Source organism: Lepidochelys kempii, chromosome 13 (assembly GCF_965140285.1).
Source record: "Lepidochelys kempii isolate rLepKem1 chromosome 13, rLepKem1.hap1, whole genome shotgun sequence".
Taxonomy (NCBI): Eukaryota; Metazoa; Chordata; order Testudines; family Cheloniidae; genus Lepidochelys; species Lepidochelys kempii.
This window is the reverse complement of record NC_136392.1, coordinates 25,574,665-25,593,619: the sequence shown is the minus strand read 5'-3', so window position 1 is coordinate 25,593,619 and position 18,955 is coordinate 25,574,665. Positions and strand designations below refer to the sequence as shown.

General features: G+C 49.8%; 1 protein-coding gene across 2 annotated transcripts in view; it reads right to left on the bottom strand.

The window, feature by feature from the left end:
- Positions 1-16,077, bottom strand: part of DLGAP4 (DLG associated protein 4) — a 332,898-nt gene extending 316,821 nt beyond the window's left edge. For both annotated transcript variants that reach the window (XM_073309842.2, XM_073309843.2), the window contains exon 1: positions 15,824-16,077. The gene's annotated coding sequence lies outside the window, so the exon portion shown is untranslated. The remainder of the gene's footprint in view (positions 1-15,823) is intronic.
- Positions 16,078-18,955: the final 2,878 nt, after the last annotated feature.

The window sequence follows — 18,955 nt, the reverse complement described above, 5'->3', positions numbered from 1 at the left end:
GGTGCTGAGTTTTTCTTTTCCCCAGGGGTGTGCCAAGGCCCTGCCCCCACTCCACCGCTCCCCAAGGCCCCGCTGTCACTCCACCTCTTCCTGCCCCGGCTCCGCCCCCTCCCCAAGGTCCCCATCCACTCACCGCTCTCCACCCTCCCGCAGGCCTGTTTGCTGGCGCCCTGATCAGCTAACTGGGGGGCAACGCCAAACAGCTGACTGGGGGTGACGCCGAAGAGCAGGAGCTGGTGGGTGCCGAGCACTTACTATTTTTTTCCCATGGGTGCTCCAGGCCCAGAGCACCTATGGAGTCGGCGCCTGGGCTCTCTGTTTCGGTCCACGGCCATAACGCCGCCCTGCCAGCTCATTTCACTTCTGAACTCCAGCCTGTGCTGCTGTTCCATTGCGGGTCTCGCACGCAGCTCAGTTGATGCACCTGAACCCTGACCCGCAATGCCAGCCACTGTTCCAGCTCCGGGCCTCTCCTGAGCACATCGTGACAATGCCATTGAGCGGAGTGATGCTTTTGTTACGTTTCAAACATGTTCACTGGTTGAGCTCAACAGACTCACTTCCCTTTGGTCCTGTGTCTCCAGACCCAGCTGAGCAGTACTCTCCCCCGCCACTCCTGGATTCAACACTCCTCGCGCACTCTGACTGAAATGGGGCTTCACATGCGATCCTGGGGCTTAAACAGAGAGATCCATCTCAAGGAGAAGGGAAAAGGCGCTCCAAGCACTGGGATGTGTGTGGTTGCTGCTGTGTTGGTTTCCAGCCACCGCCGTGCAGAGCACAGGCATTTCACTGGCTAGGGGGCGTTTTCGTTCACAGCACACGTGCTGCTTTGAGTGTAACTAGGCCAGCTCCTGTCAGTTCGTGAGAGCGCTCCCTAGCCCAAGAATGACCGTGGCTAAATGTCCCTGTGGCCTGTCCCCGCAGTGCTGTGCACGTGTGGGAAGGAGGGTGGGAGAAGGATTCAGCCAGCACTGCTGCTAAACGGCCCCATCATTCATTCATTAACAGCAGCAAGGGTCACTGGAGAGGAAGGGAGCGAGAGCAGGACCACTGTGCCGCTCCCAGGGGACTCAGAGCTGGCACCTCACTCCCCCGGGGGCAGACAAAAGAAACGAATTCTAACAAGGGCCTCTGCTTCCCTGGCAGCGAAGGGGCACAAGGAAACAAACACACACAGACACTAATTGCTGGGGCTAGGCCCTCCCTTGGAAGGAGCCCATGTCAGGTGACTAGACAGTGAAGAAACCAGGGCACTTTGGGGCTGGCTCCATAGTTGTGCAGGGAGAGAAGGGAATCCTGTGTTACCCAGCTTGAGACCCCCTTCCAGACCACACTGGGTCGTGGGGATCGCCTCCAAAGATCCTACTGTTATTGGACATGAGGTCCTCTCAACGATTCCTCTCTGTTATGGGGATCCCCTCTAACAACCCCATCGTTCATGGGCATGAGATCCCCTCCAAAGACCCCACGGTGCTATGGAGAAGTTGGCAACCCTCCAAATGCCTGCTGTGCTATTGGGGTCTCCTCCTATCACACCCCTATATTTTGGGAGGTCCCTGGGTAGTTTGTTGAGGCTGACCCTCTAAACCACCAAGTGCCTAGCAGTGGACTTTCCTCCCCACATCCAGCTGCATTTCAGTGGGCCCCAGTTGTTGGCTTTTAGCAGGGGGCGGGGGGGGAGGTTACTATCCACTAGGGCTCCAACTGCAATACAGGAAATACACCCCAAGGCCCCCATTGTATTTTGGGAAGGGTGAGGCATGCTGCGTTACCCTCTGTGCCTCCAGTATAATTACGGGGGGTTGCAGTGTGTATTTAAATGGGCCTGGGAATCAGTTTGTGATTCACCAAGGACCCTGCTGCTGCTGTTAGGAAGGAATTGTGAGATCTGAATATTTTGGGAACTGCTCCACACCTGACGTTAGTGTGGTTGCTAGGTGATTAAACCATCCATCTGTTTATGACAGCACAGGAGAACAGTGAGTCAGTCCCTTTTTGTAGGAGAAAGGGAATGACTCTTTCAATTCAGCATCATTCCCCACCCTGCTACTCCCCAATTGGGATGGGCCCTGTCCTCACTGGACATTCACAAAGAGCTACTGGAAAGGGGCCCCTACCTAGCAGATGTGACTGCAGGCTGACACCTCTCTGAATGCACTGCAACAGCTACACGCCATCTCAACAGCATGCTGCTCCATCACCACTCAGTACCCCGGCCTGGCAACACAGCAGAAGAACCACGGTGGTCAGGGTTGAAGCCAACCAGCTATAAAATTACAGGAATTGAAAAACATTTATTCTGGGCGAGAAAGACTTAAAGATCTTGTGACTGAGAATGAAGCTGCTCAGCAGAAGACTACGGATGACCTCCTAGCCCCATGGAAGTCAAGGAGAGTTTGACTGTTGGCTTCAATGGAACCAGGATTTCACCATCTGAAAACGTAGGAGTACTTGGGCAGTCTTAGCATTTGGCATCCATATGTTGGTCTCTGCTATCTCAGGGGCCCAAAGCGGATCCTTCTAAATCAATCAGAGTGTAGATACCTTCAGATATATTGGGCTGTTTGTAACAATGTAACTCAATACCAGAGCAGGGTGAAAAAGGGCAAGTTGGTTTAGTGACAAATTTCAAAGTTTCTCAAGTTTGACAAATCCAAATAAATGTTTCTGGTTTTGTTTTTAGTCCTCCCCCCTCCTCCACCCTTTTCTTTTTCTTCCTCCAACCACTTTGTAGTGGCAAAATGGACAAAGGATAAAGATTGGGAAAGGGAACAAAAACAACCGCCCAAAATTTGGTTCCTCAGTTTTGGGGCATTTTGGTTGAAAAACTGAAAAATTTCCAACAAATGAAAAAAGGTCCACCCAAAAATGTTATTTTTAAAGGCCACATTTCAACCACAAAAAAATTTTGAACAATTTTTTTTAAGAGCTCTACTAAATCACACAGAGAATATGATTGAAGGTCAGCCACAATGTGCAGACTCTGTTTGTATTTCAGTGCAGAGGCACGGTTGTGTGCAAATACGGACAAATCAGAAACCATCAAGACTTTGTTGTTGTCACTTTACTGCACACTATGGGCCCAATCCCATTGAAGTCCATGGAAAGACTCCTCTTAATTTCACTGGCATTTGGATCAGACCCCATGGCCATTAGGAACTTCACATCAGCAGCGTATGTGAACAGATGAGCTAGAGCAGTGGTTCTCAGCCAGGCATACGCCTACCTCTGGGGTACGCACAGGTCTTCCAGGAGAGACATCAACTCATCTAAATATTTGCCTAGTTTTACAACAGGCTACATAAAAAGCAGTAGCGAAGTCAGTACAAACTAAAATTTCATACAATGACTTGTTTATACTGCTCTATATACTATACACCGAAATGTAAGTACAGTATTTATATTCCAGTTGGTTTATTTTATAAATATAGGGTAAAAATGAGAACATGAGCAATTGTTCAGTACCTGTGTGCTGTGACTCTTTTGTATTTTCATGTCTGATTTTGTAAGCAAGTAGTTTTTAAGTGAGGTGAAACTTGGGGGTATGCAAGACAAAGACTCCTGCAAGGGGTACTATAGTCTGGAAAGATTGAGAGCCACCAAGCTAGAGCAGTGGTTCCCAAACTGCGACCCATGGAGCACTGGTTGGTTACAGTGTGATACCGCTCCTCCTTGTTTCCAATTGCTTCTGTAGTTGTCCAGGCTCCTCACTGCCGCCAGAAAGGAGGAGGAGGAGCTGGCCTTGCTACTAGGGGATACTACTTCCTAAGAGGAGGATAGGGCACAAGAGTTGCTCTCAGAGTCTATAGATACCATGTCCAGGCAGGAATGAGGTAGCTGGGCAATATGTGCAGGAAAGAAGGGGTGGCCAGGCAGGCGTGCAGGAGAGAAGGGAACTGAGTGCCGGGGACGCAGGTGCACAGAGGGGAGAAGTGGGCCAGGTGACAGAGGCAGGAGCAGGGGGAACAGATGGAACAAAGGGGGATGGGAGACAGCAGACCAAGTTCTCTGCTGCTGTAACTTGCTGACTTCAGCGAAAATATGTCAGCAGAGTCTGGCCCAGCGTGGGGCCAGGCCAAACCGGTATCACAGTAACAACAGTTGATCCTATACTAGATCCTTCCCTAGTGTTGGTTCCACCTAAGCAATTGCTGCAGCTGCAAAAGGCACACCCGGGAGGGGAGGAGGAGCCTGCCCAACCCCAAATGGGAGGATCGGTCTCCAGGAGACCATCAGCCATTAAACTGGTGCGTGCACCACGTGTAAGTCTGGGAACCCCTCCCCTAGAGCTACAGGTTCCATCTCTCTTTCCCAGTCCCCTGAGCCCGCCCATCCCCATTGTCACCCACCTTTCAGTCTTCAGATGGCCCCATCTGCATTGCATTTGCTCCCTAGCACTCCCACAGAGCCAGAAATGCCAGTACTCAGCTCCCAAACGTGAGCACTGGCTGGGGGAGGAAGACAGGCCGGGCTGCGTGGGAAGGACATTTTTCTTTAGCACATCCATTCCCAGTTTTCAATCTGCCTCCAAAGTTACTGGCTGCTGCGTTGATAAGCGATGCTAACAGGACTGGGTGCTGGGAGGCAGGGAGTGAGCGGGCCCATCACTCAGCAGCTGCTGGCAGAAAGCAATGGGAAGGCGTGTGGCGCAGGCAGACGGAGTGGAGGTACTACAGACGGGAGGGAGCGGGGAGCAGGAGTTTGCATCACACCTGTGCATCTCCTGTGCGGGGCGGGGGAGACACTGAAGCAGCAGCCAGGCTCAAAGGAGGCAGTGTCCCTCTCCGGCTCCTCTCAGCTACATGGAGGAGCAAGGCAGAGTGATCAGAGGCGGAAGGAAGAGCTCCTGGCTTGTCACCCATCTCCATCTGACCTCTGTTGAGAGGGCCCACAGTGCCGTTCAAGTTCCACTGTCCCAATGCCTTGAAGATACACAGCCTGGCGAAGGGTATTCCATGTGCCCGGCCCTCTGTGGTGTGGGAGAGGGAGCTTTGGAGCACGCGGGCCAGGAAGGCGTCACAAAATGAGTCTCCGTACTGCTCCATCTGCTCCTCAGATTTATTACTTGGGTTACTGGAGCCCCAAGAAGCCCCGTCACAGGTCAGAACCCCGCTGTGCTCGGTCCCTCAGGCTGCTCTGCCTGGGAAAGGGCCCCAGCGCACACTCACTGCAGAGAATGACTGCTGTGCTTGGAATGGCGGCAGCTGGTGATGGCTGAGCCACACACCTGCAGATTAGTCACCGCCGGCCGGCAGGATTCCACACACTGTCTGTCTATCTGTCTGTCTGCCCTGAGCCCGGCCAGGTCTGACATCGTGTTAGCAACAGAGGGCGTTCCCCAGCATAGACAAGCCCCTCTGCACACATGGCATTGCGCCTCCTCTGGCCACTGTTTCCCCCTCTCGGTTCTACCCTGTCATAAATATAAAGGGAAGGGTAACCACCTTTCTGTATACAGTGCTATAAAATCCCTCCTGGCCAGAGGTAAAATCCTTTCACCCGTAAAGGGTTAAGAAACTACGGTAACCCTGCTGGCACCTGACCCAAAATGGCCAATGAGGGGACAAGATACTTTCATATCTGGAGGTGGGGGGGAAAGGCTTTTGTCTGTCTGTGTGATACCTTTGCTGGGAACAGATCAAGGATGCAAGCTCTCCAACTCCTGTAAAGTTAGTAAGTAATCTAGCTAGAAAATGTGTTAGGTTTTCTTTGTTTTGGCTTGTGAATTCACTGTGCTGGAGGGAATGTGTATTCCTGTTTTTGTGTCTTTTTGTAACTTAAGATTTTGCCTAGAGGGATTCTCTATGTTTTGAATCTGACTGCCTGTGAGATTATCTTCCATTCTGATCTTACAGAGTTGTTCTCTTATCTTTTTTTTTTTTTTTTTTTTTTTTTGTTCTTCTAATAAAGTTCTGATTTTTAAGAAACTGATTGGGTTTTTGGGGTCTTAAAAATCCAAGGCTGGTTTGTGCTCACCTTGTTTATTCTCAAGCCTCCCCAGGAAACGGGGTGTAAGGGCTTGGGGGGATATTTTGGGGAAATAGGAACTCCAAGTGGTCCTTTCCCTGTTCTTTGTCTAAATCACTTGGTGGTGGCAGCATACTGTTCAAGGACAAGGCAAAGTTTGTGCCTTGGGAAAGTTTTTAACCTAAGCTGGTAAAAATAAGCTTAGGAGGTTTTTCATGCAGGTCCCCACACCTGTACCCCAGAGTTCAGAGTGGGGAGGGAACCCTGACACACCCCACTCTGCCTTTGGAGAGGAAACACTCCGTTTGTCACCTGGACCCAGGCTCATCTCAGTCCTATGGCTCATGGCAACAGGAGAGAAGGGGATCAGAGGGGAGGACATCTGCAGCTGCAAAGAGCCATGTGCCGTGACAATGTAAATACCTTGAGGCTGGGTACTCAGTACCATGTGGGGGCTAACAGAAGCAAAGCCAGGCCTGCCTTTGTACAAACACTGTGCAGAGAGCTCCAAATACTGCACAAACAGCAGGCCTCAAAGCTAGAGCTGGGTAGGAAATGATTTTCCTGTCCTGGGAAACTTTTTGAGATTTAGAAAATGTTCCCATCCCAAATCAGGACAAAGAGCTGAAATCCCAAAAACGTTCACACAGAGACAATCAGGAAAAAAATCCAGCTGCGGTCAATCAAAACGTCCCTTTTTGATTTCAACCTTTGGGGATTTTTGTACCACAATTAGCTTAAACTTTGGAACAAAACGTCATTGTGAATAAAGAAAACAAGATTTTCAGTTTCAAACATGTCAGAACGGGGAAACTGAAAGAAAAGGGGCTGATACCATCGCAACTGGTCTTTGGAATGAGCAGGTTGCTGCACCGGCCCTTCCCCATGCACAGCTGCAGTTACAATGAAGCAGCATGTTCTGACGAAAAAATGTCTCGCCGAAAACTTCCCAACCAGTTCTACTCCAGTCACTCCAGAGAGGCAGGTCAATACCCCCATTTTACAGACTAGGAAACTGAGGCCCAGAAAGTTGCAGTCACTTGACCAAAGTCTCATAACTAGTCAGCAGCTGCTTCAGCAGCGATCCCCCCCAATCCCTGATCAAACCACTAGCAAATGTCTTGTGCAAGAGCAGCTACGACTCTGGGATAACCACAGGAGGTGTCAAGGCCCAGCTAGTCACTCCACCACAGCACAGCTGGTTGAAGAGGCATATCACTCCACGAAGGGACCAGCCAGTTAGGAGCAATGCTGTCCATCCAAATGGCAGTTAAAAACCCAGTTGCAACGCAGTGTGGATGTTGCCATAGATTACTGTGCCTGGCTTAGTCCCTGAAACACTCTCTTAGGAACTTATATGGCCCCCATCACCACCGTATCTCATCACCTCACTCTAGCCTATTTATCCTGACAATATTCCGATGAGGTAGGGCAATGCTATTATCCCCCTGGAAAGCTGTCACTGAGAGACTCGGGATGCATCTGCACTGCAATCAGAGGGGCAGGCTAGCTTTAATGTCGTTAGCACAACTAAAAATAGCAGTGAAGACACGGGGAGAGGCTGTACAAGCCTTGCCGGGGTAGATACATTGCTAGTTCATGCTGAAGGAGAAAGCTTCAGGGCCCACCTGGGCACCGCAGCCTACCTGAGATTGCAGTGGAGACGTACCTTAAGTGAATGGCCCAAGGTCACACAGGGAGTATGTCAGATCAGGCTTTTCCACAGCCCAAGCTAGCACCCTAACCATGGGACCATCCTTTCCCTCCAAGCCTTCCTAGTGTCAGCCCATGGGAAAGACGAGTTGGATTAAGGAACTAGTTAGCAAGGAAGTGTAAATTCCATTCCCCATGGTAAAGAAACTGTGCCATTAAAATTCTCTCTCCTATGACACACTCAGAGCCTATTTCAGTAATAGCTTGGCAGGGGAATAACATTAGTGAACCTATAAATATCTCCTGGGATGCTGCTTTGCTGAGAGAGATGGCAGGAGCCAGGCTTGCCAAGCACAAGTTCTGCCACGCTGGCAGCCTCCGTGGGGTTTAGATAAGCAACCAGAAATGTGGACACTTCCGCAAAGCTCAGGGTCAGCCCAAGCTATTGGGATGTCCTGGGTCTCTCCCATTGGTCAGGAGATCTCATGAGCATGAACTGCCGAAAGGCTGCTTCAGGATGGGACAACCATTCTGTGAGCAGCCACCTGGCTGTTTTCAGCTCCAAGCAAAACTTAGAAGGGAATCAAACAAGAGCTGAGGCCAAGGACTGTGTAATGGGGAGGGTAGGAGGAGGGAGGGGCGGGACTTACTGTGGTAGGAGTGAGTGTGGAGAAGAGATGGTGGGAACCATTACAAGCTAGTTGGGGCATTTCCTAGGTGGCAGTCGTGCTGGCCTGGCTAGCTGGCTATGCAGACACCTTCATGGGCACTGCCAGTGCAGAGTGGAAGACACACTCATCCTAGAGGCTGATTTAGTGCAAAGCAAGACTCCTCTGGGATGAGCAGAGGGCTCTCGTTCCAAGTTCCATGGCTGCCAGGTTTCCCGGTTGGCGTATGAATATTCCCGAGCAGGGATGGGCTAGTCGGTTTGGTTACAATAACCCAGTGATACTAGAAATCTCCTGAGAAACAACTCACAAGATTTTTCAGACCAATCTGAATGTCCAGAATAAGCAGCAGGCTAAGTGTCCTGATGCTGCTTATCCAACCTGAACTGACCCTCCAAATCACCCTCACCTCCCAGCACAGGGAGCCCATTTAGGAGGTGGGAGCCCATTGAGCAGCGAGAGCTCCCCTTTCTCTGTTCCATTGCAGTCCTAAGGAGTGGGGCAGGCTTTGCTCAGAGTGGATGGGAGCCTGGGAGAATACTACCTCCAAGGGAAACATGGAAAGGTGGGGCTATCCCATGCTGAACACCTGACGTCAGGGAGGGGAACAATGACGCAATAGCTACAAGTGCCATCAACTGCTGGGACCCTCTAAATGCATTCAAGAAGGAGACAACTTCCCCATTCAGATGGGTGATAAAGGAGCCAACAAGAGTACTATTGGCTGATAGTGTCCCTGCTGCTCTGTGTCTAATCTGTATTGCTGCCCAAGTTGATGGGGCCAGGTGGATGTTGCTCGCAGGCATAGCTCTTGTAACAGAGCAGAGCATGGAGGTATGTAATTCGTACGTGTCCCTCGGCTCACCGTACCGTAGTGGGATGTAATTCATTGCTTTCAAAAGCATGACATAAAAGTCAGGATAGTGTTATCACAGGAGGGGAGAAGCATGTAATGGCTTTGGAGCTCACGGTACAGCTCCTTCACCGGAAGAAAAGCAAGGATGTGACCTGGATACTAAATCAAGCACAGCAGAGCTCTCCTAGCGATTTTCACAGCTAGGCCTCTTCCAGGGCAGGAAAGTGGGCAGGGGGAATCAAGGTCAAGAGGGTCACAGGCCGGGAGGATGGATTCTTTCCTATAAATGCTCCTTATTCAAAGGCATCTTAGAGGACCCAGGAAGTCACAAGGGAAAATTCTGCTTTCAGTTACACTGGAATAAATCCAACTGCAGTGACACCAGTGCAGATTTACAGTGGTGTAACAGCAAAGAGTTGGGCCCACTGCCTCCAGAACGACAGGGCTCAGAAATCAGCAAACAGCACCCTCCCCCCACCCCCGCCTATGCTGGGAGCAGAGAGTCCCCTGCAGAAGTCAGGAGGAAACTCTTCTCACTCGTTTGGCATGGCACAATGGCCACATGCAATGCTGTGATGGAAGGGAGGCTTCTTTCCTCTGAAACATCCACTATTGTTTGGCCACTGTCAAAGGAAGGATACTGAATGCGATGAACCAGATGGGCTCCAGGGCGTGCTCCTTTACCAAGCGTACTTACAAACACGAGCTGCTGCTGGAGACAAAGACACTGAGGCTTGGGAGATGGAGAGGGAGCATTTCTCGAACACGTTACCCCAAGCCCCTGCCCGTCTGTGAGGGTAAATATGTATAAACAGGGGCTCATGCAGAATGTTACAAGCGGCGGGGACAGATCTGCCTGCGCATGTACCAGCTGCCATCTCTGCGCTTTGTAAATAGAGGGGAGAATGGTCGGAGCCACCCTTACCGCCATCCATTGTCATCTCCCCAAGGAGATTGTGCGAGTAGCGCTCACCTTGCCAAGACACGTTGAGAGTAACGGCCACGGCATTTTTTATTTTTATTGCACACTCTACAGATGGGGTTTTCAAAAGCTCTCAGTACTGGCCTAGCCCGGCTCTCATTGGGCATTTTCCCCTTGATGTCAATGCGAGCAGCGTTAAACCGACGCCCAGTGCTTTTGATAATCCTGCCCTTAACTTATAAATTAAAAGCAGGAAAGCGTCTGCAAACACGTTTCAGCAGCTACAGTGTTCCGAGCATCCCTGCCCAGGCCCACGTGTGGGATGTGCTGCATGACAAAGGCCCATCATGAACGAAACACAAGCATTATTACAGCAGAAAACTTCCTGCAGGGGGATAACTTTCCATAAGCTCAGTTTCAAGAGTCTTTATTACTAATATCAATAATTTGCAATGGTGGGCGTGACTGGGTCATCGGATTCACATAGACTGAATGATCGCTCTCATAGCTTTCATAGCTTTGGGACCAAGAGAAGTGGTGCCCCTCAAAATGTGGGACAGTTGAGACACATGGCATCAAGGTTTATGGACGATGAGGATGGACTCTTTGAAGGATCAGAAAGCCATACTCTGCATACAGAGGCATCTTGGTAATCTAGGAAATACAGGAGAATTTCCATTTAGCGCCTCACCTGGGACATACCTAGATAAACATATGGTTTCAGAAGCTATTTTGGAGCTCTCTGCAAGATGACACAGAGAGTCAGACCTAGAGGAGCCAGACTTCTCCTCTAATAATTCTGGATGCTGTAATTCACTCTCTCAGGAACTGGGAAGTTTCCTATGGAGTCACTGTGAGCCTAGCCCGATAGCCCTTACTCAGGGAAAACTCCCATTGAAGCAAATGGGCCATCAGTCTACACTCCATGCTTAAACCAACTCCCAGTGAAGTCAGTAAGAGCTCAATGGAAGCTTGTCTGAGTAAAAACAGAGTCTAAGCCTCAGGGTCTGGTCCATTGGGAGCTTTCCCTAAAGCTTGGTCTACACTAGAAAATTAGGTCAGTTTAAACCACATCAGTAAGGGATGTGAAAAATACACACTCCTGAGCAGTGTAGTTAAGCCAACTAAGTCCCAGTGAAGACAGCGCTAGCTTGACAGAAGAATTCTTCCGTCAACCTAGCTACTGCCTTCCGATTATCTACACCGACGGAGAATCCTTCCCATCAGCGTAAGTAGAGTACACAGAAGTACGACAGAGGCTGCTGTTGCGTTTTAAGTATAGACAAACCCTGAGTAACACCCGGATGAGTCAGAGTTCAGATATGGGCCCTATGTTTGTTTTCTTCTGGGTACAAACTATAATACAAAGCCACACATGGAGTTCATTAGGTTTTGTTATTCTCTCAGTCTAGTAACCAGAGATTGTATCCATGGAGGCACCCAGCTGAGCTTCAAAATAAGACAGTGGGAAGCATTTACAAAGCATCAAATGCAAATAAACGCACTGCAAAATGTCATAGTTTGGATGCAGCAGCCAGTGGATTCCTAGGATCAATCAGCTGAACAGGACTATGTGATAGGAGCCATCTGAAAGCGTACAAACCAAGAATTTTTTTAAACAAGGCTTTACATTCTCTGTTACTCACTTTCATGAGCACACAGCACCTTGAAATGGGGCTCATATTTAGAGTTTACCTGGACTCCTCAGAGCTCCAGCACAAACAGCAATATCCAGAGTAATTACATCTTTATTTGCATTAATGCTCCAGTTGATCATGTGCTCCCTACTCAAAATAGCTCCCTTTGCTCACCCCGGCTTCTTCTGGAAAAAGCCTGAGGGTCAGACCGTGACACCTTTACTCACAATGAGTAGGGCCAGCTACACAGCCTTGCCCAGAGTGAATAAATTCACTTTACACCATGCCTAGAAGATCAACAGGCCATCAAGGGGGAGAAAACCCAAAGTTAAGGGCTATCTATTGAAAACATCCTGCCCTGAGCCCCCCAGTATTTCACTATTGGGGCAGTTAACCAGACCACTTCCACTGACTACAGCAGTAGTAATGGTGTCTGGGGACAGAGCTCGTCTTGAAGGCAGTTAGAACAGAAACCATGCAGAATTTATAGATCAAAGTCAACACCTTGAATAGCATCCAAAAAGCAAATAAGAAGTCAGCAGGAGCGTCTGGAGAACAGATGCTACAGTCCCTGGTGCTGACACCACTATGCACAAGCTAATGACCCCTGTGCAGCTAAATCCTACGCTCACACATCTGAAAAGGCACGTTGTGGTGAAAACATTCCTCGCAGGCATCTTCATTTCAGTATCCTGCTCTCCTCATGCCAGTGCCAATGGAAGTTCCATGCACGTCGGGAAAGCAGAATGCCACATGCATCCGGGCCCCCAGTGTTGCCTATTTAACTTGGAAGGCCACGATATCAAATCAGTGCTCAGCAGAAGCCGATTGCAGACACATTCATGTGGGCCCCTTATGCTCATTTCCAAAACCCCTGTGCTGTTATTTGCACATATGCAAAGATGCACAATGGGTTAACATGAGAAAACGTCGCTCAGAATGCACTCAGGTGTCAAATCAACCTATCACATTGCTCCTAATGTCTGTTTGGTCTGAATTTTTTGGTGCACAGGAAATTTATTCTCCCAGGATGAAATTCACCCCTGTGCACAGGGGCCAGCACCAGTCTGTCAGAATTCAGGGGTACATAAATCTCACGTTAGCCCTGTCCACAGGCATGAATTTCACCCTGAACTAGTTAATTCCTTAAGCACTTCAAAGTCTCCATTTCATGGCTGTGTCTGGTACATTGTGTACAAAAACACCCAGGGGAGTTAAAGGGACAGACCTTCTACTGGCGTAAATCAACATAACTCCACTGAAGTCAGTGGAAGTATTCTGATTTACACCAGCTGAGGTTCTGGCCCTGGATGTGGAAAAGACCTCTTCCATCACCCAGTCCACTTCCCTGACAGCACTACAAAAAAACTAACCCAGAGGCCTTTCACGGCAGCAGGATTACATGATCAGCTGGCATATACCCTCCCAGAGTGATGCTTGTATGTTAGTTCTGCTGTTGTCATGTTTCATGCCAGGAGAGGCAATTTCAGAAGGACTTGCGATTATTAAGTAACTATTCTGAGATTACTTGATCCTGCTACTTCCCCAGCATGCTCCCTTGTATGTTTTTGCCATTTGCTTCCATGGGGTGAGAAGTGAAATTCCCGTTTTCACCTTTTAGAATGGCGGTTAAGGGACTGGCCTACAACTCAAGAGCGCTGGGTTCAATTCCTGGCTCTGTCCCATGCTCTCTGTGTGACTCTGGGCAAGTCTCGGTACCTGTGTTCCCCAATTACAAAACGGGCAGCGAGGTAGCTCCTTTCTTCCAGACTTTGTCTGTCTTCTGGTTTAGATGGCAAACTCTTAGGGGCAATGCCTGTTTCTCCTGCTGTCTTTGCACTGCGCCTAGCACAGTGTGGCCTGGGGCTTGGCTGTGGTCTCTATATGCCACTGAAATATAAACAACAATTTCACAACCCCAAACCCTTAGAACCAAACTGGTCCCAAATCCACACCTAGGAGGACAGCCTCAGGCTCTGTCTGGAGCTCATGTTCTTACACGGAGAGAATTCCCTTTCTCTTGCCTTCCCTCCAGGGTGAGGGATGCCCGCTGGGCTTTGCTTCCAGCAAGTCCGTCCACTTTACTTCCCTGCAGTTCCTGGTCCCTTCTGCCAGCTTCACAGAGCCCAGAGAGGTTGGGATGAAGGGCACCAAACAGGCCACAAAGCAATCCTGGGTGTATGCCGGCCAAGACTAACTCCATGGTTAGACATTATCCATCTTAGGTTGAGACTCCAATACCCTCCTCTGCTAGGATTTGTGAGCGTCTCAGACCACCTTCAAACCTTGCCGCCCACCTTCCCCGCCCAGGAGAGCACTTTCCCCACAGCACCGGCTGCTGGCACCTTTATGGCACGGCACATGTGTTTGCTATCCAGCCCAGCCACAAGAATACAAGAGAATAAAACAAACAGGAGAAGGAAGCGGACAGGAAATAGTTTGTTCTCTTTTGCTGCCCCTGTCAGCTGCTTTAGCACAATAGCTGGGCTCCTGCTGCTAGCACACATGGTGAGCTCATGGCATGCTGCAGTACGGAGAACCTGAGCTCCACTCAGCCTGCAAACGAAGCATGTTGGGAGGAGAAAGCATGCGAGCAAGCAAGGCCAGGCAATAGCAGCTCTGTACTTCCATCATCCCCCTGCGCCTTTGCTTAGCTTGGCACTCGCCACCCACCTCTCTTGAAACGTTTCAAGAGAACAGGTTTCCTTCGAGGCTTTAAGTCTCGCTCCTTCAGGTTTTCCATCCCCACCTCTCCCCTCCTACTCCAGTACGCGCTGGGAGTCCCGTGAAAGGCTGTGTGCTTGTCATGTCGCTCCAAGGTTACCCTCAGCCAAGCCCCTGCAAGCATGGGAGCATAAGCTTGCTTCAAACACCTCCTCCTCTCCCAATTCATCCCCCAGCTCCACGATTCATTTGGGGAGTGTGGGGGGGGGGGCGTTCAGGGCTCCTCTTGCAGTGCCGGCAGAACACCTGAAATCTGGAGTGGGCAGACACAGGCATGCTCCTCTGCACACACTCAGCTGCTCATCGCATTTGCACGCCTGCACACACACATACTTTGTGCAGTCAGTCGCTCATCACACACGCGCTTCACACATGCTCAGTCACTCCACCACATTTGCACACGCGCGCACACACACATACTCAATTGCTCTCATGTAAACATATACACGTTCAGTTGTTGATCACGCACGCTACGATCCTGCATTAGAAGGCCTAAACATCTCAGACCTTTGAAGCAGGATGGAGGGCAGTTCTCATGCCTTCTTGCAGGCTCAGTGGGGAAGAACAGGCAGAAGGCACAGTACATGAGGCTTTTCTGCCATGTGGCAAATACCCTAGGGTTTCTCCCGCTACGCCGCACATTTCTCTATCTGCAATTATCTACTCTGATTGCAGCTGCATTGAGAAATCAAAGCCCCTGCTATGACTTTACGCAATATAGCCTTGGCTATGTAGCAGGAGTATATGCAGGAATATAGCCTTGACTATTCAGCCTCCATCTCCTTCCACCAGCAGAACTAACGACTCCCAGCCTGTGGCCACAGCTACCTGCTTTCAGGGACTGGGGTTAAGTCAATGGGCTTGAACCTGAGCCAAGATAAAACCCAACAGACTATACAGTGCAAAAGAAGCATAATAAATCCTCATCATCCCACCACCAAAGCTGTGCAGGGATCGTGCCATTTTGATGACAACTTCCTCCCCACCCCAACACACACACAATTTGGGCAAACACAAGACACTCCAGGGGAGCAGGCAGGTACATTTCAAGGACTTAGGAGTTGATTAGTTCCCTAGAGAGCCCTAAAAACTGGCCGGGGCTAGATCCCAATCCAAGCAAACAGCCCGCAAATAGCCCATGAATCATCTCCACCTGCAATCCCGCATGAAGGAGAATGGGGGGCTGCTCCCCCTTCCCCCCCAGCCCCCTCCAAAGGGAGATGTTAACAGCAGCGACATCTCTCTGTTACATGCTTTGTTACCCCAAGCAACACCCCCCTCCGGCGGAGACAAGCCCCTTAGTCTCCAGGCCCTGCATGCTTTTTCCATCACATCACCCCCCACCAGGATGCCCCTTGCTAGGAATGAAAAATAAAGGCAGCTTAGGTCTCACCTGGCTCTCCGTGGGGGGGGGGGGGGGGGCAGTAGCAGTGGCTCACAAAGGAGCTATTCCTTGCCCAGGTAGCACTTGTCCACAGAAAGCTTTGGCTGGAGCCCAGGATAACGGCTGTGGCAGTTCTCTCCTTTTTTATTTTATTTTATTTTTTTTTGTCCTCTTCCCTTTTGGAAGGAATCCTCCTCTTTCCCCCTTATGCAGCAGTCTCCGTTCTCCCTATGACGAGCACTGATGTGATGCCCATTCATTCAGATTTTCTCCCCCCCCCCCCTTCCGCCTCTCTTTCCCTGTATTGAGGTTGTTAGTGATGCTGCAGCAGTGCTGAGAGCCCCTTGGGAGTACAGTGCAGAGAGGGGGGGGGAAGAGATGCAAAAAAAAAAAAAAAAAAAAAAAGGAGGAAGGCTGCCCCCAAAACCAGACCTGGATCTGCAAGAGGACTCTGGAATTTTACACCAGGAAACTAGGACAGGGAGCAGAGCTGGGCCCAAGCTGCCACTGAACATTGCATTATCCAGCCACTGGTTGCTTGAATCACACACCAAGTGAACACACCCGAACTGCTGAAGCACTCAATAAGTTATCAGGAAGAAGCTGCAGGTTATATAAAGAGGCAGGCAGCAGCCAGGCCCTGCTAGAGGCTGTGTCGATGTTCCCGCTACACTCCTTTATTTTTAGAGGTGTATAGCTCGCCGGCTGCAAAGGAAAATCACCACTCAGAGGTGAGCTCTGGCATGAAAAATTCCATGCCAAGAGCAATTATCGTTCTGCGTTGTCTGTCGGGTTTTAACAATGGGAAGTGAAGTCGGTGCCAGGTGCCGTGTTGGCGGCCCCGCAGACTGGCGGTCCTTCTGATAAGGGAGGGAGAGAATATTTGGTGCTTTTATAGCAACTTCCCTCTGGAGATCTCAAAGCACTCTACAGACTGCAAGCCACCAACCCACTTATCACCCCAATTTTACAGAGAGGAACTTGCCCCCGATCACACAAGTGATCTGTGGCCGAACCAGGAACTGAACCCACATTCCCCAGGCAGCCTTGGCACTGCATCAGGCTGCCCTACTCCAAGCTTTTGTCATCTCATCGCCTCCCTTAACCACAGCACCTTCCTTTCCACCTTCTTCATACCACAGTGCAAGCTTCCCCCAGGCACTGCTCAGTTCACATGCCCAACTACTGACCTGGAGGAACCTGGCCGTCAGCTGCCTGTCTGTGGCAATGTTTTAGGGGTAGCATAGATGCTTGCAGCAGCAATGGAAGGGGGTTTTCTGTCGCTGTAGTAAATCCACCCCCTCAAGAGGCGGCAGCTAGGCCAACCTAGTGGTGTTTATGCTATGGCTTGGGTTGGTTTAAGTACATCGCTCAGGGATGGGAATGTTTCACAGCCCCGAGCGATGTAGCTGGGTCAGCCTAAGTTTAAGGTGTAGACCAGGCCTCAGTGCTGTTGCTGGGCTAGTTGGTGAAGTCCTCCTGGACTGAGCTCTCCATGGTACCCTGGAGTGGCTGCCCCAACGTGGCTCCTTTGCATGCATCTGCAGCTGTGTCGGGGGCCCAGCACTGGGGTGAAGAGTCCCTTTATTTTGCTTTGAATTTATTTTCCGGGAAGGGCAGTTCCCCAAGTGCTCCAGCAGACGGAGCCTCAGTTGGCCTCACTCTTGTTACCCATTTGCAATGGTGGCTTTACTGTACCATGCCCATCTCTCTAGCTCAGAAAGGGATTAAGACTACTCGCTCATTTCACATAGGCCAAACCCTACACCCCACATCCCTCACATGATGCTTTCCAGTTCTGGGAGAACATATGAGTATGTGCAGAGAGCAGTTTTTTCAGAGTTGAACAGTTGGGCAGCTTATGGTTAAAGCACAGGTCTGGGAGTCAGGAGATCTTGGTCCTAATTCCTGGTTCTGCCACAGACTCACTCTTTGATCTTGGGTAAGTCACTTAGTCCTACATTTGCAAAAGTGTCCTCTAGTTTGGGAGGCCACTTTGTATGCCTGACCAAGAAACACTCGGATGCTACATGGAGCAATCCAGATAGAGATTGCTGATGCTTTGAGATCCTGGGCTGGAAGCCATTACAGACACGGTTCTTAGTGTTATTGCTTTAGGCCAGCGTTTCTCAAACTGAGAACCTGGTTTTCCTAAGGAAGGCTCCAATCTCTAAGAATAATGGAAATCTACAGATATTTTCTTTCCTGTAGCAGTTTCAGTCTGGATTCAGCAAAAGCACAACTGAATTGACCATTTGGCTTTCGCTCAGTCCTAAGGGGGAATAATCAAGCAAGAAAAAGTAATCAACACACACATGCAGTGCTGTCCATGCACTGAAAACACTCTCCCAGAATGAGCAATTTTTTCCCCAGTGTTTCAAAGGTGGCTGGATCTCTTTGTTGAGCCTTAGGGGACAAATGCTACCTCAGAGTTGGAAAAACCCTCCCTAACTGCCTATCATCTCCAAATGGCTTTTCTTTGGAAACTGAACATTCAGAAGGTTATTTGTTGGAAATGGAGACTGCGGCCTCGAGGCATTACAGCGACAGGAATAGAATTCGACAGTGCGGGCTTCTTCAAAAGGCAACTTTCTGCCACAGATGCAGAACGCATTTCATCTCAGTTAAAGGCAAGAGAGCACCTAGCACCCAGCCTTGGTACCAGCCAGTCCTGCTCCTTTTGGCTTCTGGAGAGCAGGGCTTTCTCTGTCCTCCTGCCTCTTCTGCATCCCTACAGCTCTTGGTGTCCACCCTGATAGGTGAGGGAATGAGAATAAAGGCATGATTGCCGCTCAGCCTGCCCTCCAGGCAGAAAAGGGACTGGCTGTGCTGCTCAGGGGATCATATTCTCCGTGCCAGAAACATGAGTCGGTTTCAGTGGTTTGTTAACAGAGAGAAGCACAGCAGGGGTAGTGGAGTGGAGCAGCTAGCGGCAAAGGAATTAGTCATTAGAGCTGTGAAAAGAACAGATTTTTTGGTTCACTGGTAATCCTGAAATATCAAAAATCAAAAATTTGGATAGAACAGAATTTTTTTTTTCAAATTTTTCAGCAAATCAAAAAATCCAAGAGAATTTCATTTCAGGCCCAACAGAATGTTTCATACTTTTATTTCAATTTTACCCATTTTTAAATGTTGATT